The 26,421-nt window shown below is 51.5% G+C and overlaps 4 pseudogenes; all 4 read right to left on the reverse strand.

Moving 5' to 3' along the window:
* Positions 1-371: 371 nt before the first annotated feature.
* On the reverse strand, positions 372-8,894 carry LOC141919100 (uncharacterized; annotated as a pseudogene).
* A 24-nt stretch (positions 8,895-8,918) lies between these two features.
* LOC141919101 (uncharacterized) lies at positions 8,919-12,806 on the reverse strand (annotated as a pseudogene).
* Positions 12,803-22,011, reverse strand: LOC141919102 (uncharacterized; annotated as a pseudogene).
* Positions 22,012-22,441: 430 nt separating this feature from the next.
* Positions 22,442-24,040, reverse strand: LOC141919103 (uncharacterized; annotated as a pseudogene).
* Between the last annotated feature and the right edge of the window lie 2,381 nt (positions 24,041-26,421).

The raw sequence follows: 26,421 nt of genomic DNA on the forward strand, positions 1-26,421 counted from the left end.
CTACTCTTCAACTCTCTTCTTCCTCTCTCTTCTTCTCTCTCTTCTTCCTTTCTCTTCTTCCTCTCTCTTCCCCTTCTCTCTTCTTCCCCTCTCTTCTCCCTCTCTCGTCTTCCCCTCTCTCTTCCTCTCTCTTCTTCCTCTCTTCCCCATCTCTCTTCCCCCCCTCGCTTCCCCGTCTCTCTCCTTCCTCTCTCTTCCCCTACTCTCTTCTTCCACTCTCCTCTTCCTCTCTCTTCTTCCCCTCTCTTCTTCCTCTCTCTTCCTCCTCTCTCTTCTTCCTCTCTCTTCTTCCTCTCTCCTACTTCTTCTCTCTTCTTCCTCTCCCTTCTTCCTCACTCTTCTTCCTCTCTCTTCTTCCTCTCCCATCCCCTTCTCTCTTCTTCCTCTCTCTTCCCCTTCTCTCTTCTTCCTCTCTCTTCTTCCTCTCTCTTCTTCTTCTCTCTTCTTACCCTCTCTTCTTCCTCTCTCTTCTTCCTCTCTCTTCTTCCTCTCTCTCTCTTCTTATCTCTTCTTCCTCTCTTCTTCCTCTCTTCTTCCTCTCTCTTCTTCCTCTCCCTTCCCCTTCTCTCTTCTTCCTCTCTCTTCCCTTCTCTCTTCTTCCTCTCTCTTCCCCTTCTCTCTTCTTCCACTCTTCTCTTCCTCTCTCTTCTTCCCTCCTTCTTCCTCTCTCTTCTTCCCTCGCTTCTTCCTCTCTCTCTACTTCTTATCTCTTCTTCCTCTCTTCTTCCTCTCTCTTCTTCCTCTCTCTTCTTCCTCTCTCGTCCCCTTCTCTCTTCTTCCTCTCTCTTCCCCTTCTCTCTTCTTCCTCTCTCTACTTCCTCTCTCTTCTTCCATCCTCTTCTTTCTCTTTCTTCCTCTTCTCCCTTCTTCCTCTCTCTTCCCCTCTAAAATCCACTTCTCTCTTCTTCCTCTCTCTTCTTCCCCCTCCTCCCTCCTCTCTTCTTCTTCTCTCTTCATCTCTCTCTTCCATTTCTCTCTTCCTCCTCTCTTCTTCCTCTCTCTCTTCCTCTATCTTCTCTTCCCTCCTCTGCTTCTCTTCTCCCCTCTCTTCTTCTCTCTCTTCTTCCTCTCTCTTCCCCTTCTCTCTCTTCCTCTCTCTTCTTCCTCTCTCTTCCCCATCTCTCTTCTTCCTCTTATTCTTCCTCTCTCTTCTTCCCCTCTCTTCTTCCTCTCTCTCCTTCCTCTATCCTCCTCCTCTCTCTTCTTCCTCTCTCTCTACTTCTCCTCTCTTCTTCCTCTCTCTTCTTCCTCTCTTCTTTCTGTTCTTCTTCCTCTATCTTCCTCTTCTCTCTTCTTCCTTTCTCTTCTTCCTCTCTCTTCCCCTTCTCTCTTCTTCCTCTTATTCTTCCCCTCTCTTCTTCCCCTCCCTTCTTCCTCTCCCTTCTTCCTCTCTCTTCCTCTTCTCTCTTCTTCCTCTATTCTTCCTCTCTATTCCTCCTCTCTCTTCTCCCTCTCTCTTCTCCCTCTCTTTCCCCACACTCACTCTTCCCCTCTCTTCCTCCTCTCTTCTTCCTCTCTCTTCCCCTTCTCCCTCTTCCTCTCCCTTCCTCTTCTTACTTCTTCCTCTCTCTTCCTCTTCCCTCTGTCTTCTTCTCTCTTCTGCCTCTCTCTTCTGCTTCTCTCTTCTTCCGCTCTGCTTCCATTCTCTCTCTTCCTCTTCTCTCCTCTTCCTCTCTTCTTCCTCTCTATCCTTCCTCTCTCTCCTTCTCTCTACTTCCCCACTCTTCTTCCTCTCTCTCCCCCTTCTCTCTTCTTCCTCTCATCCTTCCCCCTCTTCTTCCTCTCTCCTCTTCCTCTCTCTTCTACCTCTCTCTTCCTCTTCTCTCTTCTTCCTCTCTTCGTCCTCTCTATCATTCCTCTCTCTTCTTCCCCTCTCTTCTTCTCTCTCTTCGTCCTCTCTCTTCCTCATCCCTCTTCTTCTCTCTTGCTTCCCCTCTCTTCCTCCTCTCTCTTCTTCCTCCTCTCGTCTTCTCTCTTCTTCCTCTCTCTTCTTCCTCTCTCTTCTTCCTCTCTCTTCTTCCTTTCTCTTCTTCCTCTCTCTTCCTCTTCTCTCTCTTCCTCTCTCTTCGTCCTCTCTCTCTACTTCTTCTCTCTTCTTCCTCTCTCTTCTTCCTCTCTCTTCCATTTCTCTCTTCTTCCCCTCTCTTCTTCCTCTCTCTTCTTTCTCTTTCTTTTCCTTCTCTCTTCCCCTCACTCTTCTTCCTCTCTCTTCTTCCACTCTCTTCCCCTTCTCTCTTCTTCCACATATTCGTCCCCTCTCTTCTTCCTCGCTCTTTTCCTTTCTCTTCTTCCTCTCTCTTCCCCTTCTCTCTTCTTCCTCTCTCCTCCCCTTCTCTATTCTTCCTCTCTCTTCTTCTTCTCTCTTCTCCCCATCCCTACTTCCTCTCTCTTCGTCCTCTCTCTTCTTCCTCTCTCTTCCTCTTCTCTCTCCCCACACTCTCTTCTTCCCCTCTCCTTTTCCTCTCTTTTCTTCCTCTCTCTTCATCCTCTCTCTTCTTCCTCTCTCTTCATCCTCCCTCTTCTTCCCTCTCTTCCCCTCTCTCCTCTTCCTCTCTCTTCCCGTCGCTTTCGTCCTCTTTCGTCCTCTTCCAACTTCTTCCTCTCTCTTCCCCTTCCCTCTTCCTCCTCTCTCTTCTTCCTCTCTCTTCTTCTTCTCTCTCTTCCTCTCTCTTCTCTTCTCTCTTCTTCCTCCCTCTTCTTCCTCTCTATTCCTCTCTCTTCTTCCCCTCTCTTCTTCCTCTCTCTTCTTCCCTCTCATCCTCTCCTCTCTTCTTCCCCTCTCTTCTTCCTCTCCCTTCTTCCTCTCTCTTCTTCCTCTCTCTTCTTCCCCTCTCTCCTTCCTCACTCTTCATCCCCTCTCATCCCCATCGCTCTCCTCACACTCTCTTCCCCTTCTCTCTTCTTCCTCTCTCTCTACGTCTCCTCTTCTTCCTCTCTCTTCTTCCTCTCTCTCCTTCCTCTCTCTTCCCCATCTCTCTTCTTCCTCTCTCTTCCCCTTCTCTCTCTTCTACCTCCTATCCTTCCCTCTCTTCTACCTCTCTCTTCTTCCTCTCTCTTCGTCCTCTCCCTTCTTCCTCTCTCTGCTTCCTCCCTCTTCTTCGTGCCATCTTCTCCCTCTCTCTTCGCCCACTCTCTTCCTCTTCCTATACTTCCCTCTCTTCTTCCTCTCTCTGCCCCTTCTCTCTTCTTCCTCTTATTCTTCCCCTCTCTTCTACCCATCTCTTCTTCCTCTCTCTTCTTCCTCTCTCTTCCCCTTCTCTCTTCTTCCTCTCTCTTCCCTTCCCTATCCTTACTCTCTCTTCTTCCTCTCTTCTTCCTCTCTCTTCTTCTTCGCTCTTCTTCCCCTCTCTTCTTCCTCTCTCTTCTTGCTTCGATCTTCGTCCTCTCTCTTCTTCCTCTCTCTTCCTCTTCTCGCTTCTTCTTCTCTCTTCTTCCCTCGCCTCCGTCTTATCCCTTCGTCCCATTCTTCCTCCTCCCTCGTCCCCTCCTCTCTCCTCCTTCTCCCTTCTTCCTCTCCCTCCCATGTCTCTCTTCTTCCCCTCTCTTCTTCCTCTCTCTTCCTCCTCTCTCTTCCTCGTCCTCTGCTTCTGCTCTCTTCTTCCCCTCTATTATTCCTCTCTCTTCTTCCTCTCTCTTCCTCTTCTCTCTTCTTCCCCTCACCTCTTCCTCACTCTCTTCCCCTCTCTTCTTCCTCTCTCTTCTCTCTCTCTCTACTTCTTCTCGCTTCGTCCTCCCTCTTCTGCCTCTCTCTTCTTCCCTCCTCTTCTTTCTCTTTCTCCCTCTTCCCCCTTCTTCCTCTCTCATCCCCCTCTCTCTCCTTCCACTCTCTCCTTCCTCTCTCTTCTTCCTCTCTCTTCTTCTCTCTTCTCCCCTCTCTTCGTCCTCGCTCTTCCTCTTCTCTCCTCTTCCCCCCCTTCTTCCTCTCTCTTCACCATCTCTCCTCACCCTCTCTCTTCCCCCTCTCTCTTCTTCTTCTTCTTCCCCTCTCTCTTCCCCACTCTTCTTCCTCTCCCTTCTTCCTCTCTCTTCATCCTTTCTCTTCTACTTCTATCTTCTTCCCCTCTCTTCTTCCTTCCTATTCTTCCTCTCTCTTCTCCCTCTTTCTTCTTCCTCTCTATACTTTTCTCTCGTCTTCCTCTCTCTTCTTCCTCTCTATTCTTCCTCTCTCTGCTCCTCTCTCTTCTTCCTCTCTCTTCGATCTCTTTCTCCCTCTCCTCCCTTCTTCCTCTCTCTTCCCTTCTCTCTTCTACCCCTTATTCTTCCCCTCTCTTCTTCCACTCTCTGCTTCCTCTCTCTTCCCTGCTCTCTTCTTCCCCTCCCTTCTTCCTCTCCCTTCTTCCGTCTCACTTCCTCTTCCCGCTTCTTCCCCTCTCTTCTTCCCCTCTCTTCTTCCTCTCTCCTCTTCATCTCTCTTCCTCTTCTCTCTTCTTCCTCTCTCTTCTTCCTCTCTATTCTTCATCACTCTTCTTCCCATCCCTCTTCCTCTCTCTTCCTCTGCTCTCCTCTTCCTCTCTCTCCTCTTCAATCTTCTTCTTCTCTCTGTCTTCCTCTCCATCTTCCTCCCTCTTCTTCCTCTCTCTTCTTTCTCTTTCTTCCTCTTCTCCCTCCTTCCTATCTCTTCCCCTTCTCTCTTCTTCCTCGCTCTTCCACTTCACTCTTCTTCATATCTCTTCTTCCCCTCCCTGTTTTCCTCTCTCTTCCTCTTCTCTTGTCTTCCTTCCCCTCCTCCCTCCCTCTTCCCCTCCCAACTTCTTCTTCTCTACTCGTGCCGCTCTCTTCCAGTTCTCTCTTCTTCCCCTCTCTTCTTCCTCTCTCTTCCTCTTCCCTCTTCTCCTCTCTCTTCTTCCCCTCTCTTCTTCCTCTCTCTTATTCCTCTCTATTCTCCTTCTCTCTTCTTCCTCTCTCTTCATCCTCTCCCTTCCCCCACTCTCTTCTTCCCCTCCCCTCTTCCTCTCTCCACTTCCTCACTCTTCCTCTTCGCTCGTCTTCCTCCCTCCCTCTTCTCTCCCCTTCTTCTCTCTTCTTCCTCTCTCTTCCTCTCCTCTCTTTTCCTTTCTCTTCTATCTCTTTCTTCCACTTCTCCTTCTTCCTCTCTTCCCCTCTCTCTTCTTCCCATCTCTTCTTCCACTCTCTTCTTCCTCTCTCTTCTACTTCTCTCTTCTTCCTATCTCTTCTTCCTCTTTCTTCCTCTCTCATCCTCGTCTCTCTTCTTCCCCTCTCTTCTTCCTCTCTCTTCTTCCTCTATCTTCCTCTCTCCCTTCTTCCTCTCTCCCTCTTCTCTCTTCTTCCTATCTCTTCTTCCGCTCTAGTTCTTCCCCTCTCTTCTTCCTCCCTCTTCATTCTCTCTATACTTCTCTCTCTTCTTCCTCTCTCTTCCTCTTCTCTCTTCTTCCCCTCTCTTCGTCCTCTCTCTTCTTCCCCTCTCTTCGTCCTCCCTCTTCTCTTCTCTCCTCTTCATCACTCTTCTTCCCCTCTCTTCTTCCCCTCGCTGTCTTCATCGCCCTTCGTCCTCTCTCTTCTTCCTCTATCTTCTTCCTCTCTCTTCCTCTGCTCTCTGTCTTATGCTCTCTTCTTCCTCTCTCTTCCTCTTCTCTCTCCTTCCTCGCTCTTCATCCTATCTCTTCATCCTCTCTCTTCATCCACTCTCATCTTCCCCTCTTCCCCATCTCTCCTCTTCCCCTCTCTTCCCCTTCTCTCTGCCTTCCTCTTATTCTTCCCCTCTCCTCTTCCTCGTCTCTTCCTCTTCACTCTTCGTCCTCTCTCTTCTTCCCCTCTCTTCCTCCTCGCTCTTCCCCCTCTCTCTTCTTCCTCTTATTTTCCCCTCTCTTCTTCCTCTCTCTTCTTCCTCTCTCTTCTTCCTCTCTCTTCTTCCTCTCTCTTCTTCCTCTCTCTTCTTCCTCTCTCTTCTTCCTCTCTCTTCTTCTCCCTCTTCCCCATCTCTCTTATTCCTCTCTTCCCCTTCCCTCTTCTTCCTCTCTCTTCCCCTTCTCCCTCCTTCCTCTTATTCTTCCCCTCTCTTCTTCCTCTCTCTTCTTCCTCTCTCTTCTTCCTCTCTCTGTCCTCTCTATTCTCCCTCTACCTCTTCCTCGCTCTTCTTCCTCTCACTTCCCCCACTCTCTTCTTCCCATCTAATTTTCCTCTCTCTTCCTCTTCCCTCTTCTTTCTCACTCTTCTTCCTCTCTCTTCCTCCTCTCTCTTCTTCCTCTCTCTTCTTCCTCTCTCTTCTTCCCCTCTCTTCCCACTCACTCTTCATCCTCCCTCTCCCCATCTCTCTCCTGCCTCTCAGTCTTCCCCTCTCTTCTTCCTCTCTCTTCCTCTTCCCTCTTCTTCCTCTCTATTCTCCCCCTCGCTTCGTCCTCGCTCTTCCTCTTGTTTCACCAGTCCACTCTCTTCTTCCTCTCTCTCCCCTTCTCTCTTCTACCTCTTATCCCTCCCCTCTCTCCGTCCTCTCTCTTCCCCTTCTCTCTTCTTCCTCGCTTCCTCTACTCTCTTCGTCCTCTCTCTTCTTCCCCTCTTCTTCCTCTCTCTTCCTCTATCTCTACTTCCTCGCTCTGCTTCCTCTCTCTTCTGCCTCTCTCTTCCTCTTCTCTCTTCTTCTTCCCTCTTCTTCCTCTCGCTTCTTCCTCTCTCTCATCCTCGCTCTTCTTCCCTCTCTTCCCATCTCTCTTCTTCCTCTCTCTTCCCCTTCTCCATCTTCCTCCTATTCCTCCCCTCTCTTCTTCCGCTCTCTTCCTCTTATCACTCCTTCTTCTCTCTTCCTCTCTCTCCTCTTCTTCTCTCTTCTTCCTCTCTCTTCCTCTTCTCTCTTCTTCCTCTCTCTTCATCCCCTCTATTCTTCCCCTCTCCCCATCTCTCTTCTTCCTTTCTCTTCCCTTCTCTCTTCTTCCTCTTATTCGTCCCCTCTCTTCTTCCTCTCTCCTTCCTCTTCGCTCTTCTCCTCTCTTCTTCCTCTTCTAAATGTCTTCCTCTCTCTTCCTCTTCTCTCTCTTCTCCTCTCTTCCTCTCTCTTCTTCTTCTCTCTGTCGTCCTCCCTCTTCCATTCTCTCTTCTTCCCTCTCTTCTTCCTCTCTCTTCTTCCTCTCTCTTCCTCTTCCCTCTTCTTCCTCTCTATTCTTCCCCTCTCTTCTTCCTCTATTCCTCTTTTCTCTCCTTCCACTCTCTTCTCCCTCTCTCTCCCCAGTCTCTCTTCTTCCTCTTATCCTTCCCCGCTCTTCTCTCTCTTCTTCCCCGCTCTCTTCTTCCTCTTATTCTTCCCCTCTCTTCTTCCTCTTCTCTCTTCCCTCTTCTCTTCTCCTCTCTCTTCTTCCTCTCTCTTCCTCTTCTCTCTTCTTCTCTCTTCGACCTCTATATTCCTCCTCTCTCTTCCTCTTCTCTCTTCTTCTTCTCTCTTCTTCCTCTCTCTGCCTCTTCTCTCTTCGTCCTCTCTCTTCCTCCTCCCTCTTCCCCATCCTCTCTTCTTCTTCTCTCTTCTTCCTCTCTCATCCATGTCTCTCTTCTTCCCCTCTCTTCTTCCTGCTCTCTTCCTCCTCTCACTTCCTCTTCCCTCTTGCTTCTTCTCCCTCTTCCCCTCTCTTCTTCCTCTCTCTTCTTCCTCTCTCTTCCTCTCTCTCTTCTTCCTCGCGCTTCCTCTTCTCGCTTCGTCTTCGCTCTTCTTCCTCTCTCTTCCTCTTATCCCTCCTTCCCCTCTCTTCTTCCTCCCACTTCCCCTCCTCGCTTCTTCTTCTCTCTTCAGCCTCTCTTCCATTTCTCTCTTCTTCCCCTCTCTTCTTCCTCTCTCTGTCTTCCTCTCTCTTCCATTGCGCTCTCGTCCTCTTCTCTCCTCTTCCTCTCTTCTTCCTCTCTATCCTTCCTCTCTCTCCTCCTTCTCTCTACTTCCCCACTCTTCTTCCTCGCTCTTCCCCTTCTCTCTTCTTCCTCTCATCCATCCCCCTCTTCTTCCTCTCTCCTCTTCCTCTCTCTTCTACCTCTCTCCCCCTCTTCTCTCTTCTTCCTCTCTTCTTCCTCTCTATCATTCCTCTCTCTTCTTCCCCTCTCTCCTTCCTCTCTCTTCTTCCTCTCTCTGCCTCATCCCTCTTCTTCTTCTCTCTTCTTCCCTCTCTTCTTCCTCTCTCTTCTTCCTTTCTCTTCTTCCTCTCTCTTCCTCTTCTCTCTTCTTCCTCTCTCTTCTTCCTCTCTCTCTTCTTCCTCTCTCTTCTTCCTCTCTCTCTACTTCTTCTCTCTTCTTCCTCTCTCTGCTTCCTCTCTCTTCCATTGTCTCTCTTCTTCCCTCTCTTCTTCCTCTCTCTTCTTTCTTTTTCTTTTCCTTCTCTCTTCCCCTTCACTCTTCTTCCTCTCTCTTCTTCCACTCTCTTCCCCTTCTCTCTTCTTCCACATATTCTTCCCCTCTCTCTTCCTCTCTCTTTTCCTTTCTCTTCTTCCTCTCTCTTCCCCTTCTCTCTTCTTCCTCTCTCCTCCCCTTCTCTATTCTTCCTCTCTCTTCTTCTTCTCTCTTCTCCCCATCCCTACTTCCTCTCTCTTCATCCTCTCTCTTCTTCCTCTCTCTTCATCCTCCCTCTTCTTCCCCTCTCTTCCCCCTCTCTCCTCTTCCTCTCTCTTCCCCTTCTCTCTTCGTCCTCTTTCTTCCTCTTCCAACTTCTTCCTCTCTCTTCCCCTTCCCTCTTCCTCTTCTCTCTTCGTCCTCTCTCTTCTTCTTCTCTCTTCTTCCTCTCTCTTCTTCTTCTCTCTTCTTCCTCTCTATTCTTCCTCTCTATTCTTCTCTGCTTCTTCCCCTCTCTTCGTCCTCTCTCTTCTTCCCTCTCTTCCTCTCCTCTCTTCTTCCCCTCTCTTCTTCCTCTCCCTTCTTCCGCTCTCTTCTTCCGCTCTCTTCTTCCCCTCTCTCCTTCCTCACTCTTCATCCTCTCGTCATCCCATCGCTCTCCTCACACTCTCTTCCCCTTCTCTCTTCTTCCTCTCTCTCTACTTCTCCTCTCTTGCTTCCTCTCTCTTGCGGTCCTCTCTCTCCTTCCTCTCTCTTCCCCAGTCTCTCTTCTTCCTCTCTCTTCCCCTTCTCTCTTCTACCTCCTATCCTTCCCCTCTCTTCTACCTCTCTCTTCTTCCTCTCGCTTCTTCCTCTCCTTCTGCCGCTCTCTTCTTCCTCCCTCTTCTTCTTCTATCTTCTTCCTCTCTCTTCTCCCACTCTCTTCCTCTTCCCTATACTTCCTCTCTCTTCTTCCTCTCTCTTCCCCTTCTCTCTTCTTCCTCTTTTCTTCCCCTCTCTTCTACCCATCTCTTCTTCCTCTCTCTTCTCTCTCTCTTCCCCTTCTCTCTTCTGCCTCTCTCTTCTCCTTCCCTATCCTTACTCTCTCTTCTTCCTCTCTTCTTCCTCTCTCTTCTTCTTCTCTCTTCTTCCCCTCTCGTCTTCCTCTCTCTTCTTCTTCTATCTTCTTCCTCTCTCTTCTTCCTCTCTCTTCCTCTTCTCTCTTCTTCTGCTCTCTTCTTCCCCTCACCTCCTCTTAGCCCTTCTTCCCATCTCTTCCTCCTCCCTCTTCCCCTCCTCTCTCCTTCTCCCTTCTTCCTCTCCCTCCCATTCTCTCTTCTTCCCCTCTCTGCTTCTCTCTTCCTCCGTCGCTCTTCCTCGTCCCTCGTCTTCTTCTCTCTGCTTCCCCTCTATTATTCCTCTCTCTTCTTCCTCTCTCTTCCTCTCTCTCTTCTTCTCCCCTCACCTCTGTCCTCACTCTCTTCCCCTCTCTTCTTCCTCTCTCTTCTTCCTCTCTCTCTACTTCTTCTCTCTTCTTCCTCCCTCTTCTTCCTCTCTCTTCTTCCCTCATCTTCTTTTCTCTGTCTCCCTCTTCCCCCTTCTTCCTCTCTCATCCCCCTCTCTCTTCTTCCACTCTCTTCTTCCTCTCTCTTCTTCCTCTCCCTTCGTCCGCTCCCTTCTTCCTCTCTCTTCTTCTTCTATCTTCTTCCTCTCTCTTCTCCCACTCTCTTCCTCTTCCCTATACTTCCTCTCTCTTCTTCCTCTCTCTTCCCCTTCTCTCTTCTTCCTCGTATTCTTCCCCTCTCTTCTTCCCCACGCTTCTTCCTCGCCCTTCGTTCCTCTCTCTTCATCCTTTCTCTTCTTCTTCGATCTTCGTCCCCTCTCGTCTTCCTTCCTATTCTTCCTCTCTCTTCTTCCTCTCTCTTCTTCCTCTCTATACTTCTTCTCTCTTCTTCCTCTCTCTTCTTCCTCTCTCTTCTATCTCTTTCTCCCTCTCCTCCCTTCTTCCTCTCTCGTCCCCTTCTCTCTTCTCCCCACCTCTTCTTCCTCCCTCTTCCTCTTCTCTCTTCTTCCTCTCACTTCTTCCTCTCACTTCTTCATCTCTCTTCCCCATCTCTCATCTTCCTCTCTCTTCCCCTTCTCTCTTCTACCCCTTATTCTTCCCCTCTCTTCTTCCACTCTCTTCTTCCTCTCTCTTCCCCTTCTCTCTTCTTCCCCTCTCTTCTCCTCTCCCTTCTTCCTCTCACTTCCTCTTCCCTCTTCTTCCCCTCTCTTCTTCCCCTTTCTTCTCTCTCTCTCCTCTTCATCTCTCTTCCTCTTCTCTCTTCTTGCCTCTCTCTTCTTCCTCTCTATTCTTCATCACTCTTCTTCCCATCCCTTCTTCCGCTCTCTTGCCTCTTCTCTCCTCTTCCTCGTCTCTTCCTCGTCAATCTCGTCTCTCTCTTCTTCCTCTCCCATCTTCCTCCCTCTTCTTCCTCTCTCTTCTTCTCTTTCTTCCTCTTCTCCCTCCTTCCTATCTCTTCCCCTTCTCTCTTCTTCCTCTCTCTTCCACTGTCACTCTTCTTCATATCTCTTCGTCCCCTCCTTGTTCCTCTCTCTTCCTCTGCTCTTTTCTTCCTTCCCCTCCTCCCTCCCTCTTCCCCTCCTAACTTCTTCTTCTCTACTCTTCCTCTCTCTTCCAGTGTCTCTCTTCTTCCCCTCTCGTCTGCCTCTCTCTTCCTCTTCCCTCTTCTCCTTCTCTCTTCGTCCCCTCTCTTCTTCCTCTCTCTTATTCCTCTCTATTCTCCTTCTCTCTCGTCCTCTCTCGTCATCCTCTCCCTCCCCCCTCTCTTCTTCCCCTCCCCTCTTCCTCTTCTCCACTTCCTCACTCTCCTCTGCTCTCTGCTTCCTCTCGCTCCCTCTTCTCTCCCCTTCTTCTCTCTCGTCCTCCTCTTCCTCTTGCTCTCTTTTGCCTTTCTCTTCTATCTCTTTCTTCCACTTCTCCCTTCTTCCTCTCTCTTCCCCTCTCTCTTCTTCCCATCTCTTCTTCCACTCTCTTCTTCCTCTCTCTTCTACGTCTCTCTTCGTCCTATCTCTGCTCTGTGCTTCCTCTCTCATCCTCGTCGCTCTTCTTCCCCTCTCTCTTCCTCGCTCTTCTTCCTCTATCTTCCTCCTCTCCCTTCGTCCTCTCTCCCTCTTCCTCTCTGTCCTATCTCTTCTTCCTCGCTATTCTTCCCCTCTCGTCTTCCTCCCTCGTCATTCTCTCTATACTTCCTCTCTCGTCGTCCTCTCTCTGCCTCTTCGCTCTTCTTCCCCCTCGTTCTTCCTCTCTCTTCTTCCCCTCGTCTTCCTCCCTCTTCTCTTCTCTCTTCTTCATCACTCGTCTTCCCCTCTCTCTCTGCCCCTCTCTTCTTCATCTCCCTTCTTCCTCTTCTCTTCTTCCTCGATCTTCTTCCTCTCTCTTCCTCGTCGCTCTTCTTCTTTTCTCTCTTCTTCTCCTCTCCTTCGTCTCGCTCCTTCCTCTCTCTTCAGCCTATCTCTTCATCCTCTCTTCATCCACTCGCATCTGCCCCGCTCTTCCCCATCTCTCCTCGTCCCCTCTCTTCCCCTTCTCTCTTCTTCCGCTTATTCTTCCCCTCTCCTCTTCCTCTCTCTTCCTCTCACTCTTCGTCCTCTCTCGTCTTCCCCGCTCTTCCTCCTCGCTCTTCCCCCTCTCTCTTCTTCCTCTTATTTTCCCCTCTCTTCTTCCTCTCTCTTCTTCCTCTCTCTTCTTCCTCTCGCTTCCCCTTCTCTCTACTTCCTCTCGTCTTCGTCCTCTCGTCTTCCGCCCTCTTCCCCATCTCTCGTATTCCTCTCGTCCCCTTCTCCCTCCGTCCTCTTATTCTGGCCCCTCTCTTCTTCCGCGCTCTGCTTCCTCTCTCTTCGTCACCTCTCTTCGTCCTCTCTCTTCCTCCCTATTCTTCCTCTACCTCTTCCTCTCTCTTCGTCCTCTCACTTCCCCCACTCGCTTCTTCCCATCTATTTGTCCTCTCTCTTCCTCTGCCCTCGTCTGCCTCACTCTTCTGCCTCTCGCTTCCTCCTCTCGCTGCTTCCGTCTCTCTTCTTCCTCTCTCTTCTGCCCCTCTCTTCCCACTCACTCTTCTTCCTCCCTCTCCCCAGCTCTCTCCTTCCTCTACTTCTTCCCCTCCCTTCTTCCTCTCGCTTCCTCGTCCCTCTTCTTCTCTATTCTCCCCCTCTCTTCTTCCTCTCTCTTCCTCGTGTTTCACCTTCCACTCGCTGCGTCCTCTCGCTCCCCCTTCGCTCTTCGACCTCGTATCCCGCCCCTCTCGCCTTCCTCTCTCTTCCCCTTCGCTCTTCTTCCGCTCTCTTCCTCTACTCTCTTCTTCCTCTCTCTTCTTCCCCGCTCGTCTGTCCTCGCTCTTCCTCTAATCTCTACTTCCGCTCTCTTCTTCCGCTCTCTGTCTCCTCGCTCGTCCTCTTCTCTCTGTCCTCTGCCCTCTTCTTCCTCTCGCTTCTTCCGCTCTGCCTCATCCGCTCTCTTCGTCCCCTCTCTTCCCCATCTCTCTTCTTCCTCTCTCGTCCCGTCGCTCATCTGCCTCCTATTCCGCCCCTCGCTTCTGCCTCGCTCTTCCGCTGATCACGCCTGCGGCTCTCGGCCGTCGTCTCGTCTCGCGTCTTCCTCTTCGTCTGCTCTCTTGCTCTCTGTCTTCCGCTCGCGTCAGCCCCTCTATTCTGCCCCGCTTCCCCATCTCGCTTCGTCCGTTCTCTTCCCCTGCTCTCTTCTCCTCTTATGCGTCCCTCGCTGCTTCCTCTCTCCCCTCTCGCTCTTCGTCCGCGCTGCTGTGCCGCTGCTAAATTGCTGCCTCTCTCGTTCCTCGTCTCTCTTCTTCTCCTCTCTGTCTGCCTCGCTCGTCTCGTCTCGCGTCTGTCCGCCCTCTTCATTGCTCTCTGCTTGTCCTCGCTGCCGGCCGCGCTGCTGTCCTTCTCGCTTTCTCTCTGCCCCGTCTTGCCGTCTCTTTGTCGTCCCTCTCTTCGTCCTCTCAAGTGCCTCTGGCTCTCCTTCCACTCGCTGCTCCCTCTCTCGCCCATTCTCTCGTCTTCGTCTTGTATCCGGTCCCCTCGTTCCTCTCTCTCCCCGTCGCTTCTGCCCGCGTGTCGTGCCCTCGCGTCTTGCCTCTCTCGCGCCGGTCTCGTGTCGTCGCTCGTCCGCTCTCCGCGGCGCTTCGGCCGCTCGTCGACCTCTAGATGCCTCCGCGTCTTCGTGTCCTCTCGCTGCTGCGTCGCGTCTGCTGCCGCGCGCGTCCTCCGCTCCTTCGCGTCCTCCCTCGTCCCTTCCGCTCGGCGTCTCTCGTCGTCTTCCTCTCTTCGCAGTCTCTCGTCTTCCCTCTCGTCTTCCTCTTCGCGGCCTCTCTCTCTCCTCTTCGGCTTCTCGCTGCCCTCTGCCCCGCTCTGCTTCCTCTCCCGCTTCGCTCGCTTCTCTCTCGCGTCTTCTGCTTCGCTCGCGTCGCTGCTCGCTCGTCCTGCCTCCTTCCGCTCTCGTCCTCCCTCGTCCCCTCCCGTCTGCGTCGGCGCGCGTTCTCTCTCTGCAGCCTCGCTTCGCAGGTGCTCGCGGCTTGCCCCGCTCGGCTGCCTCGCGCGTGCGTCCGCGCTCTGCCGTCTTCCAGTGTCTGTCGGCTGCTCGCTTCCCCGCTCTTCTTCCTCCCTCTTCTTCCGCTCGTCGTGCTCTCGTGCTTCCTCGCTCTTCTACCTCTCTCCGTCCTGCGCGTCTGTCTTCCTCTCGCTGCTTCCTCGCTCGTCCTCTGCTCTCGTGCCCCTCTCGTCTCTCTCGCCTCGTCTCTTCCGTATCTCTTCGTCCCGCTGCGCTGGCCTCCCTCGGCCCCTCCCGCGTCTTCCCTCTGCTCTGCGCCGCTGTCTCGCGTCCCTCTCTGCGCCTTCTCGCGTCTTCCCCTGCCCTGTCGGCCTCGCTCGTCTTCCTCTCTCTGCCGCTGTCCAGGTGCTTGCGTCGCGCTCTGCTTCCCCGCTCGCGTGCGTCCCGCGTCTTCCTCTCTCGTTCGGTCTGCGTCTCTCGCCTTCTGCCTCGTCGCTTCCGCTCGCTTCTGCCTCTCGCGTCGTCCTCTCTTCCGTCTGCGCGCGTGCTGCCCGCTCTGTCTTCGTCTCGCTTCCCCTCTGTCTCTTCGTCCTCTCGCTCTCCGCTCTTCGTCCGCTCCTCGTCTCCCTCTCTTCTGTCCTCGCTCTTCTTCGTCGCGCTTCTTCCTCTCTCGTCTCCTCCCTGCTCCCCTGCGCTCTGCTCTTCTCCCTCTCCCTCTGCTCCGCCTCTGTCGTCCTCTCTTCTCTCTCTCTACTTCCTCGCCTTCCTTCCTCGCTCGTCCAGTTCTCGCCTCTTCCCCTCTCTCTCCGGCTCTCTGTCGTCCTCGCTCTTCTGTCCTCTCTCTTCCTCGTCCCTCTTCTTCTTCTCTCTTCTTCCCTCGCTTCTTCCGCTCTGCTTCGTCCCGTCTCTCTTGTCTCCGCTCTCTTCTCTCTGCTCCCTCTCTCTTCCCTTTCTCTCCTCTTCCCCTCTCTTCTTCCTCTCGTCTTCCTCGCGCTTCCCGTCTCTCTTCGTCCTCTCTGTCTTCCCTCTCGTCCGCCTCGCGCTGCCCCTGTGCGCGCGGTCTGCCTGCTTAGTTGCCCCTCTCGCTGCTCCTCTCCTCCGCCTCGCTCGGCCTCTGCCCTCTTCGTCTCCGCTTCCCCTCTCTCTTCCTCCGCTTCGTCCTCTCTCTTCCGCGTCTCTCTGTCCTCCCTCTTCCTCGCTCTGCTTCTCGCTGCCTCTCTCTCTTCCGCGAGCCTTCCGTCCTCTCTCTTCTTCCTCCCACGTCCTCCGCCTCTTCTCGCTGCTCTTCCTCTCTCTTCTGTCTCTCTCTTCCCGCTCTGCTTCCTCGCTCGGTCTTCCTCGCTCTTCCGCTTCCCCCTCGGCTCGCTCTTCGTCCCTCTCGTCTGCCGCGCGTCTTCCACCCCGACATATAGACACACACACCCCCCCCCCCCTGCGGCGTCTGCCCCCGCGCTCGCACCCCCCCGCCCCATGAGCTACCACCACACACAACCACCACACAAAACCTCCACACACATGCCAACATAGTCCACATCCTCACTCACACTCCTCACACAACCACCACACAAAACCACCACACACCCTACCACACACACCACCACCTCACTCACCTCACACTCTATCTCAATCATCCACCTCACACTACCAGCCTACCCCACAACCACACTCAACATCACACTCTCCTCCACCTCACTCTCTACCTCAGTACTTCCTCCTCTCTCCTCTACCTCTCTCTACCTCCACTTATCACTCCTCTCTTACCTCTGTCTCCGCCTCCTCTACCTCATCCTTCTCTCATCTCTCTCTTCCTCCTCCACTCATCTCCTCCACTCTTCCTCTCACTCATCCTCTCTTCCTCCTCTCACTTCCTCTCTATCCTCACCTCTCTCTCCTCTCTCTTCCTCCTCTCTTTCCTCGTCTCTCCTTTCCTCTCTCTTTCTCCTCTCTCCTCCTCTCTCTCTTCCTCCTCTCACTTCCTCCTCACTCCTCCTCCTCTCTTTCCTCCTCTCTCCGCCTCCTCTGTCCTCTTCCTCTCTCTTCCTCCTCTCTCTTCCTCCTCTCTCTTTCTCCTCTCTTTTCCTCGTCTCTCCCATTCCTCTCTCTTCCTCCTTTCTCTTCCTACTCTCTCTTCCTCCTCTCTTTTCCTCCACCTCTTCGTCCTCTCTCGTTTTCCTGTCTCCTCCTCCTCTCTCTTTTCTCTTCTTCCTCCTCTCTCTTCCTCCTCTCTCCTCTACCTCTCTCTTCCTCTCTCTTTTCCTCTTACTCTTCCTCCACTCTCTTCCTCCTCTCTTCCTCCTCTCTCCTCTTCCTCTCTCTTCCTCCTCTCTTTTCCTCCTCTCTCCTCTTCCTCTCTCTTCCTCCTCTCTCTTCCTCCTCTCTCTTCCTTCTCTCTTACTCCTCTCTCTTCCTCCTCTCTCCTCCTCCTCTCTCTTCCTCCTCTGTCTTCCTCCTCTCTTTTCCTCCTCTCTCCGCCTCCCCAGTCCTCTTCCTCTCTCTTCCTCCTCTCTCTTCCTCCTCTCTTTTCCTCCTCTCTCCCATTCCTCTCTCTTCATCCTCTCTCCTCCTCCTCTCTTCTTTTCCTATTTCTTCCTCCTCTCTGTTCCTGCTTTCACCTCTTCCTCTCTCCTCTTCCTCTCTCTTCCTCCTCTCTTTTCCTCCTCTCTCCTCTTCCTCTCTCTTCCTCCTCTCTCTTCCTCCTCTCTCTTCCTTCTCTCTTACTCCTCTCTCTTCCTCCTCTCTTCCTCCTCCTCTCTCTTCCTCCTCTGTCTTCCTCCTCTCTTTTCCTCCTCTCTCCGCCTCCCCAGTCCTCTTCCTCTCTCTTCCTCCTCTCTCTTCCTCCTCTCTTTTCCTCCTCTCTCCCATTCCTCTCTCTTCATCCTCTCTCCTCCTCCTCTCTTCTTTTCCTATTTCTTCCTCCTCTCTGTTCCTGCTTTCACCTCTTCCTCTCTCTTCTCCTCTCTCCTCCTCCTCTCTCCTCTTCCTCTCTCTTCCTCCTGTCTCTTCCTCCTCTCTTTTCCTCTGTCTCCGCCTCCTCTGTCCTCTTCCTATCTCTTCTTCCTCTCTCTTCCTCCTCTCTTTTCTCCTCTCTCGTACTACCATTCATCTCTCTTCCTCCTCTCTCCTCCTCCTCTCTTCATTTTCCTCTTTCTTCGTCCTCTCTCTTGCTCCTCTCTCCTCTTCTCTCTCTTCCTCCTCTCTCCTCCTCCTCTCTCCTCTTCCTCTCTCTTCTTCACACTCTTACTCTCTCTTCCTCCTCTCTCCTCTTCCTCTCTCTTCCTCCTCTCTCTTCCTCCTCTCCTTCCTCCTCTCTCTCCTCCTCTCTTTTCCTCCACCTCTTCCTCCTCTCTCCTTTTCCTCTCTCTTCCTCCTCTCTTTTCTTCACCTCTTCCTCCTCTCTCCATTTTCTCTCTCTTTCTCCTCTCTATTCCTTCTCTCCCCTCTTCCAATCTCTTCCTCCTCTCTTTTCCTCCACTCTCTTCCTCCTCTTTCCTCTTCCTCTCTCTTCCTCCTCTCTCTTCCTCCTCTCTTTCCTCCTCTCTCCCATTCCTCTTTCTTCCTCCTCTCTCCTCCTCCTCTCTCTTCTCCTCTCTTCTCCTCCTCTCTCCTCTTCCTCTCTCTTCCTCCAAACTCCTCTTCCTCCTCTCTTCCTCCTCTCTCCTCTTGTCTCTCTTCCTCCTCTCTTTTCCTCCACCTCTTCCTCCTCTCTCCTTTTCCTCTCCCTTCCTCCTCTCTCATTTTCCTCTTTTCCTCCACTCTTTTCATCCTCTCTCTTCCTCCTCTCTCCTCTTCCTCTCTCTTCCTCCTCTCTCCTCCTCTTCTCTCCTCTTCCTCTCTCCTCCTTCTATCACCTCTTCCTCTCTCTTCCTCCTCTCTTTTCTTCCACTTCTTCCTCATCTCTCCTTTTCCTCTCGCTTCCTCCTCTCTCATTTTCCTCTCTTTTCCTCCTCTCTCTTCATCTTCTCTCTTCCTCCTCTCTCTTCCTCCTCTGTCCTCTTCCTCTCTTCCTCTTCCTCTCTCTTCCTCCTCTCTCTTCCTCCTCTCTCTCCTACTCTCAACTCTTCCTCTCTCTTCCTCCTCTCTTTTCCTCCTCTCTCTTCCTCCTCTCTACTCTTCCTCTCTCTTCCTCCTCTCTCCTTTTCCTCTCTCTTCCTTCTCTCTTTTCTTTCACCTCTTACTCCTCTCTCCTTTTTCTCTCTCTTCCGCCTCTCTATTCCTTATCCCCCCTCTTCCTCTCTCTTCCTCCTCTCTTTTCTCCACTCTCTTCCTCCTCTTTCCTCTTCCTCTCTCTTCCTCCTTTCTTTTCCTCCTACTCTTCCTGCTCTCTCATTTTTCTCTGTCTTCCTCCTCTATCGATTTCCTCTCTTTCCTCCTCTCTCTTCCTCCTCTCTCTTCCTCCTCTCTCTTCTTCCTCTCTCTTCCTCCTCTATCTTCCTCCTCTGTCCTCTTCCTCTCTCTTCCCCCACTCATTTCCTCCTCTCTATTTTTCCTATCTCTTCCTCCTCTCTCTTCCTCTTACTCTTCCTCCACTGTCTTCCTCTCTCTTCCTCCTCTCTTATCCTCCTCTCTCTTCCTCCTCTCTCTTCCTCCTCTCTTTTCCTCCACCTCTTCCTTCTGTCTCCTTTTCCTCTCTTCCACCTCTCTCATTTTCCTCTTTCTTCCTCCTCTCTCTTCCTCCTCTCTCTTCCTACTCTCTCCTTTTCCTCTCTCTTCCTCCTCTCTCTTCCTCCTCTCTCTTCCTCCTCTCTTTTCCCCCACCTCTTCCTCCTCTCTCTTTTTCCTCTCTCTTCTTCCTCTCTTTCCTCCTCTCTCTTCCTCCTATCCTCTTCCTCTCTCTTCCTCTTCTCTTTTCCTCCACCTCTTCCTCCTCTCTCCTTTTCCTCTCTTTTCCTCTTCTCTCATTTTCCTCTCTTTTCCTCATCTCTATTCATCCTCTCTCTTCATCCTCTCACTTCATCCTCTCTCTTCCTTCTCTCTCCTCTTCCTCTCTCTTCCTCCTCTCTCCACCTCCTCTCTCCTCTTCCTCTCTCTTCCTCCTCACTCTTCCTCCTCTCTCTTCCTCCTGTCTCATCCTCCTCTCTTTTCCTCCTCTCTTTTCCTCCTCTATCATCCTCCTCTCTCCTCTCCTCTGTCTTCCTCCTCTCTTTCCTCCTCTCTCTTCCTCCTCTCTTTTCCTCCTCTCTCCTCTTCCTCTCTCTTCCTCCTCTCTCTTCCTACACTCTCTCCATCCTCTTTCTTCCTCCTCTCTTTTCCTCCACTCTCTTCCTCCTCTCACTTCCTCCTCTCTCCTCTTTCTCTCTTCCTCCTTTCTCGTCTTCCTCACTCTTCCTCCTCTCTCTTCCTCCTCTCTTTTCCTCCTCTCTCCTCTTCATCTCTCTTCCTCCCCTCTTCCTCCTCTCACTTCCTCCTCTCTCCTACTCCTCTCTCTTCCTCCTCTCTATTCCTCCTCTCATTTCCTCCTCTCTCTTTTCCTCTCTCTTCCTCCTTTCTCCTATTCCTCCCTCTCACTCCTCTCCCTTCCCCCTCTCTCCTCTTCCTCTGTCTTCCTCCTCTCTCCTCCTTGTCTCTCCTCTTTCTCTCTCTTCCTCCTCTCTCCTCTTCCTCTATCTTCCTATTCTCTCTTCCTCTTTTCTTTTCCTCCTCTCTATTTTTTCTGTCTCTTCATCCTCTCTCTTCCTCCTCTCTCCTTCTCCACTCTCTTCCACCTCTCTCTTCCTCCTCTCTTTTCCTCCTCTCTCCGGCTCCTCTGTCCTCTTCCTCTCTCTTCCTCCTCTCTTTTCCTCCTCTCTCCCATTCCTCTCTCTTCCTCTACTCTCCTCCTCCTAACTTCTTTTCCTCTTTCTTTCTGCTTTTCCTTCCTCCCCTCTCCTCTTCCTCTCTCTTCCCCCTGTCTTTTCCTCCTCTCACATCCTCCTCTATCCTATTCCTCTCTCTTCCTCCTCTCTCCTTTTCCTCTCACTTCCTTCTTTCTCCTCTTCCTCCCTCTCCCTCCTCTCTCTTCCTCCTCTGTCTTCCTCATGTCTCTTCCTCCTCTCTCCTCCTCCTCAATCCTCTTCCTCTCTCTTCCTCGTCTCTCCTCTTCCTCTCTCTTCCTCCTGTCATTTCCTCCTCTATCATCCTCCACTCTCTTCCTCCTCTCTCTTCCTCCTCTCTCCTCTTCCTCTCTCATCCTCGTCTCTCTCTCTCCTCCCTTTTCCTCCTCTCTTGGCCTCCTCTGTCCTCTTCCTATCTCTTCCTCCTGTCTCTTCCTCCTCTCTTTTCCTCCTCTCTCCTTTTCCTCTCTCTTCCTCCTCTCTATTCCTCCTCTCTTTTCCTCCACCTGTTACTCCTCTCTCCTTTTCCTCTCTCTTCCTCATCTCTCATTTTCCTCTCTCATCCTCCTATCTCTTCCTCCTATCTCTTCCTCCTCTCTCCTCTTCCTCTGTCTTCCTCCTCTTATTTTCTCCTCTCTCCTTTTCCTCTCTCTTCCTCCTTTCTTCTCTTTCTCCCTCTCACTCCTCTCTCTTCCGCCTCTCTCTTCCTCCTCTCTCCTCCTACACTCTCTTCCTCCTCTCTCTTCCTCCTCTCTCTTCCTCCACTGCCTTCCTCCTCTCTTTTCCTCCTCACTCCTCCTCCTCTCCCTTCATCTCTCTCTTCCTCCTTTCTCTTCCTCCTCTAGTTTCCTCCTCTCTTTTCCTCCACCTCTTCCTCCTCTCTCCTTTTCCTCTCTCTTCCTCCTCTCTCTTCCTACACTTTCCTCTTCCTCTCTATTTCTCCTCTCTCTTCCTCCTCACGCCTCCTCCTCTCTCTTCCTCCTTTCTCTTCCTCCTTTCTCTTCCTCCTCTCTCTTCCTCCTCTCTATTCCTCCTCTCTCTTTTTCATCTCTCTTCCTCCTTTGTCCTCTTTCTCCCTCTCCCTCCTCATCTTTCCTCCTCTCTCTTCCTCCTCTTTCTTCCTCCTCTCTCCTCCTACTCTCTCTCTTCCTCCTCTCTCTTCCTCCTCTCTTTTCCTCTCTATCTTCCTCTTATCTTTTCCTCCTCTCTCCTCTTCCTCTCTCTTCCTCCTCTCTCTTCCACCACTCTTTTCCTCCTCTCTCCGCCTCCTCTGTCCTCTTCCTCTCTCTTCTTCCTCTCTCTTCCTCCTCTCTTTTCCTCCTCTCTCCCATTGCTTTCTCTTCCTCCTGTCTCCTTCTGCTCTCTTCTTTTCCTCTTTCTTCTTCCTCTCATTTCCTCCTTTCACCTCTTCGTATCTTTTCCTCCTCTCTCCTCCTCCTCTCTCCTCTTCCGCTCTCTTCCTCCTCTCTCTTCCTCCTCACGCCTCCTCCTCTCTCTTCCTCCTCTCTTTTCCTCCTCTCTCCTCCTCCTCTCTCTTCCTCCTCTCTTCCTCCTCTCTCTACCTTCACTTTCCTTCTCCTCTCTCTTCCTCCTCTCTCCTTTTCCTCTCTCTTCCTCCGCTCTCTTCCTCCTCTCATTTACTCCTCTCTTTTCCTCCACCTCTTCCTCCTCTCTCCTTTTCCTCTCTCTTCCTCCTCTCTCTTCCTACACTTTCCTCTTCCTCTCTATTTCTCCTCTCTCTTCCTCCTCACGCCTCCTCCTCTTTCTTCCTCCTCTCTCTTCCTCCTTTCTCTTCCTCCTCTCTCTTCCTCCTCTCGCTTACTCCTCTCTTTTCCTGCACTTCTTACTCCTCTCTTCCTTTTCCTCTCTCTTCCTCCTCTCTCATTTTCCTCTCTCTTCCTTCTCTCTCTTCCTCCTCTCTCTTCCTCCTCTCTTCTCCTACTCTCTCTCTTCCTCCTCTCTCCTTTCCTCTCTAGATCTTCTCTCTCATTTTCATCTCTCTTCATCCTCTATCTTCCTTCTCTCTTTTCCTCCTCTCTCTTCCTCCTCTCTCTTCCTCCTGTCTCTTCCTCTCTCTTTTCCTCCTCTCTGCTCTTCCTCTCTTTCCTCCTCTCTCTTCCTCCTCTCTTTTCCTCCTCTCTCCTCCACTCTCTTCCTCCACTCTCTTCCTCCTCTCTCCTCCTCCTCTCTCTTCCTCCTCTCTCCTCCTCCTCTCTCTTCCTCCTCTCTCCTCGTCCTCTTTCCTTTTCCTCTCTCTTCCTCCTAATTCCTCTTCCTCCCTCTTCCTCCTCTCTCCTTTTCCTCTCTCTTCCTCTTCTCTCTTTTTCCTCTCTTTTCCTCCTCTTTCTTCATCCTCTCTCTTCCTCCTCTCTCTTCATCCTCTCTCTTCCTACTTTCATTTTCTCCTCTCTCCTCCTCCTCTCTCTTCCTCCACTCTCCTTTTCTTCTCTCTTCCTCCTCTCTCCTTTTCCTCTCTCTTCCTCCTCTCCCTTCCCCCTCTCTCTTCCTCCTCTCTTTTCCTCCACATATTCCTCCTCTCTCCTTTTCCTCTCTATTCCTCCTCTCTCTTCCTCCTCTATCCTTTTCCTCTCTCCTTCCCCTCCCCCTCCCTCCTCTCTCTTCCTCCTCTCTTTTCCTCCTCTCTCCCATTCCTCTCTCTTCCTCCTCTCTCTTCCTCCTCTCTCCTCCTACTCTCTCTCTTCCTCCTCTCTCTTCCTCCTCTCTCTCTTCCTCCTCTCTCTTCCTCCTCTCTCCTCTTCCTCTCTCTTCCTCCTCTCCCTTCCTCCTCTCTCTTCCTCCTCTCTTTTCCTCCTCTCTCCGCCTCCTCTGTCATCTTCCTCTCTCTTCCTCCTCTCTCTTCCTGCTCTCTTTTCCTCCTCTCTCTTCCATCACTCTCTTCCTCCTCTCTTCCTCCTCTCTCCTCTTTTTCTCTCTTACTCCTCTCTCTTCCTCTTCTCTCTTCCTCCTCTGTTTTCATGCATCTCTTCCTCCTCTCTCCGTTTCCTCTCTCTTCCTCCTCTATGTTCCTACTCTCTCCTTCTTCTCTCTCTTCCTTCACTCTCTTCTCCTCTCTTCCTCTTCTCTCCTCTTCCTCTCTCTCCCATTCCTCTCTCTTCCTCCTCTCTCTTCCTCCTCTCTTTTCCTCCTCTCTCCCATTCCTCTCTCTTCATCCTCTCTCCTCCTCCTCTCTTCTTTTCCTATTTCTTCCTCCTCTCTGTTCCTGCTTTCACCTCTTCCTCTCTCTTCCTCCTCTCTCCTCCTCCTCTCTCCTCTTCCTCTCTCTTCCTCCTCTCATCCTCTTCCTCTCTCTTCCTCCTCTCTCTTCCTCCTCTCTTTTCCTCTGTCTCCGCCTCCTCTGTCCTCTTCCTATCTCTTCTTCCTCTCTCTTCCTCCTCTCTTTTCCTCCTCTCTCCCATTCATCTCTCTTCCTCCTCTCTCCTCCTCCTCTCTTCATTTTCCTCTTTCTTCGTCCTCTCTCTTCCTCCTCTCTCCTCTTCCTCTCTCTTCCTCCTCTCTCCTCCTCCTCTCTCCTCTTCCTCTCTCTTCTTCCACACTCTTACTCCTCTCTTCCTCCTCTCTCCTCTTCCTCTCTCTTCCTCCTCTCTCTTCCTCCTCTCCCTTCCTCCTCTCTCTTCCTCCTCTCTTTTCCTCCACCTCTTCCTCCTCTCTCCTTTTCCTCTCTCTTCCTCCTCTCTTTTCCTTCACCTCTTCCTCCTCTCTCCATTTTCTCTCTCTTTCTCCTCTCTATTCCTTCTCTCCCCTCTTCCAATCTCTTCCTCCTCTCTTTTCCTCCACTCTCTTCCTCCTCTTTCCTCTTCCTCTCTCTTCCTCCTCTCTCTTCCTCCTCTTTTCCCTCCTCTCTCCCATTCCTCTTTCTTCCTCCTCTCTCCTCCTCCTCTCTCTTCCTCCTCTCTTCTCCTCCTCTCTCCTCTTCCTCTCTCTTCCTCCAAACTCCTCTTCCTCCTCTCTTCCTCCTCTCTCCTCTTGTCTCTCTTCCTCCTCTCTTTTCCTCCACCTCTTCCTCCTCTCTCCTTTTCCTCTCCCTTCCTCCTCTCTCATTTTCCTCTTTTCCTCCACTCTTTTCATCCTCTCTCTTCCTCCTCTCTCCTCTTCCTCTCTCTTCCTCCTCTCTCCTCCTCTTCTCTCCTCTTCCTCTCTCCTCCTTCTATCACCTCTTCCTCTCTCTTCCTCCTCTCTTTTCTTCCACTTCTTCCTCATCTCTCCTTTTCCTCTCGCTTCCTCCTCTCTCATTTTCCTCTCTTTTCCTCCTCTCTCTTCATCTTCTCTCTTCCTCCTCTCTCTTCCTCCTCTGTCCTCCTCCTCTCTCCTCTTCCTCTCTCTTCCTCCTCTCTCTTCCTCCTCTCTCTTCCTACTCTCAACTCTTCCTCTCTCTTCCTCCTCTCTTTTCCTCCTCTCTCTTCCTCCTCTCTACTCTTCCTCTCTCTTCCTCCTCTCTCCTTTTCCTCTCTCTTCCTTCTCTCTTTTCTTTCACCTCTTACTCCTCTCTCCTTTTTCTCTCTCTTCCGCCTCTCTATTCATTATCCCCCCTCTTCCTCTCTCTTCCTCCTCTCTTTTTCTCCACTCTCTTCCTCCTCTTTCCTCTTCCTCTCTCTTCCTCCTCTCTTTTCCTCCAGCTCTTCCTGCTCTCTCATTTTTCTCTGTCTTCATCCTCTATCGATTTCCTCTCTTTTCCTCCTCTCTCTTCCTCCTCTCTCTTCCTCCTCTCTCTTCTTCCTCTCTCTTCCTCCTCTATCTCCCTCCTCTGTCCTCTTCCTCTCTCTTCCCCATAACTCATTTCCTCCTCTCTATTTTTCCTATCTCTTCCTCCTCTCTCTTCCTCTTACTCTTTCTCCACTCTCTTCCTCTCTCTTCCTCCTCTCTCTTCCTCCTCTCTCTTCCTCCTCTCTTTTCCTCCACCTCTTCCTTCTGTCTCCTTTTCCTCTCTCTTCCTCCTCTGTCCTTTTCCTCTCTTCCACCTCTCTCATTTTCCTCTTTCTTCCTCCTCTCTCTTCCTCCTCTCTCTTCCTCTCTCTCTTCCTCCTCTCTCTTCCTCCTCTCTCTTCCTCCTCTCTCTTCCTCCTCTCTCTTCCTCCTCTCTTTTCCCCCACCTCTTCCTCCTCTCTCTTTTTCCTCTCTCTTCTTCCTCTCTTTTCCTCCTCTCTCTTCCTCCTCTATCCTCTTCCTCTCTCTTCCTCTTCTCTTTTCCTCCACCTCTTCCTGCTCTCTCCTTTCCTCTCTTTTCCTCTTCTCTCATTTTCCTCTTTTCCTCATCTCTATTCATCCTCTCTCTTCATCCTCTCACTTCATCCTCTCTCTTCCTTCTCTCTCCTCTTCCTCTCTCTTCCTCCTCTCTCCACCTCCTCTCTCCTCTTCCTCTCTCTTCCTCCTCACTCTTCCTCCTCTCTCTTCCTCCTGTCTCATCCTCCTCTCTTTTCCTCCTCTCTTTTCCTCCTCTATCATCCTCTTCTCTCCTCTCCTCTGTCTTCCTCCTCTCTTTTCCTCCTCTCTCTTCTCCTCTCTTTTCCTCCTCTCTCCTCTTCCTCTCTCTTCCTCCTCTCTCTTCCTACACTCTCTCCATCCTCTTTCTTCCTCCTCTCTTTCCTCCACTCTCTTCCTCCTCTCACTTCCTCCTCTCTCCTCTTTCTCTCTTCCTCCTTTCTCCTCTTCCTCACTCTTTTCCTCCTCTCTCTTCCTCCTCTCTTTTCCTCCTCTCCTCTTCATCTCTCTTCCTCCCCTCTTCTCCTCTCACTTCCTCCTCTCTCTACTCCTCTCTCTTCCTCCTCTCTATTCCTCCTCTCATTTCCTTCCTCTCCTCTTTTCCTCTCTCTTCCTCCTTTCTCCTATTCCTCCCTCTCACTCCTCTCCCTTCCCCCTCTCTGCTCTTCCTCTCTCTTCCTCCTCTCTCCTCCTTGTCTCTCCTCTTTCTCTGTCTCCTCCTCTCTCCTCTTCCTCTATCTTCCTATTCTCTCTTCCTCTTTTCTTTTCCTCCTCTCTATTTTTCCTGTCTCTTCATCCTCTCTCTTCCTCCTCTCTCCTTCTCCACTCTCTTCCACCTCTCTCTTCCTCCTCTCTTTTCCTCCTCTCTCCGGCTCCTCTGTCCTCTTCCTCTCTCTTCCTCCTCTCTTTTCCTCCTCTCTCCCATTCCTCTCTCTTCCTCTACTCTCCTCCTCCTAAGTTCTTTTCCTCTTTCTTTCTGCTTTTCCTTCCTCCCCTCTCCTCTTCCTCTCTCTTCCCCTGTCTTTTCCTCCTCTCACATCCTCCTCTATCCTATTCTCTCTCTTCCTCCTCTCTCCTTTCCTCTCACTTCCTTCTTTCTCCTCTTCCTCCCTCTCCCTCCTCTCTCTTCCTCCTCTGTCTTCCTCATGTCTCTTCCTCCTCTCTCCTCCTCCTCAATCCTCTTCCTCTCTCTTCTCGTCTCTCCTCTTCCTCTCTCTTCTCCTGTCATTTCCTCCTCTATCATCCTCCACTCTCTTCCTCCTCTCTCTTCTCCTCCTCTCCTCTTCCTCTCTCATCCTCGTCTCTCTTCCTCCTCTCTTTCCTCCTCTCTTGGCCTCCTCTGTCCTCTTCCTATCTCTTCCTCCTGTCTCTTCCTCCTGTCTTTTCCTCCTCTCTCCTTTTCCTCTCTCTTCCTCCTCTCTATTCCTCTCTCTTTTCCTCCACCTGTTACTCCTCTCTCCTTTTCCTCTCTCTTCCTCCTTTCTTCTCTTTCTCCTCTCACTCTCTCTCTTCTCCTCTCTCTTCTCCTCTCTCTTCTCCACTCTCTTCCGCCTCTCTCTTCCTCCTCTCTCCCCCTACACTCTCTTCCTCCT

The sequence above is a fragment of the Strix aluco genome, unplaced genomic scaffold (assembly GCF_031877795.1).
Source record: "Strix aluco isolate bStrAlu1 unplaced genomic scaffold, bStrAlu1.hap1 HAP1_SCAFFOLD_148, whole genome shotgun sequence".
Lineage (NCBI taxonomy): Eukaryota > Metazoa > Chordata > Aves > Strigiformes > Strigidae > Strix > Strix aluco.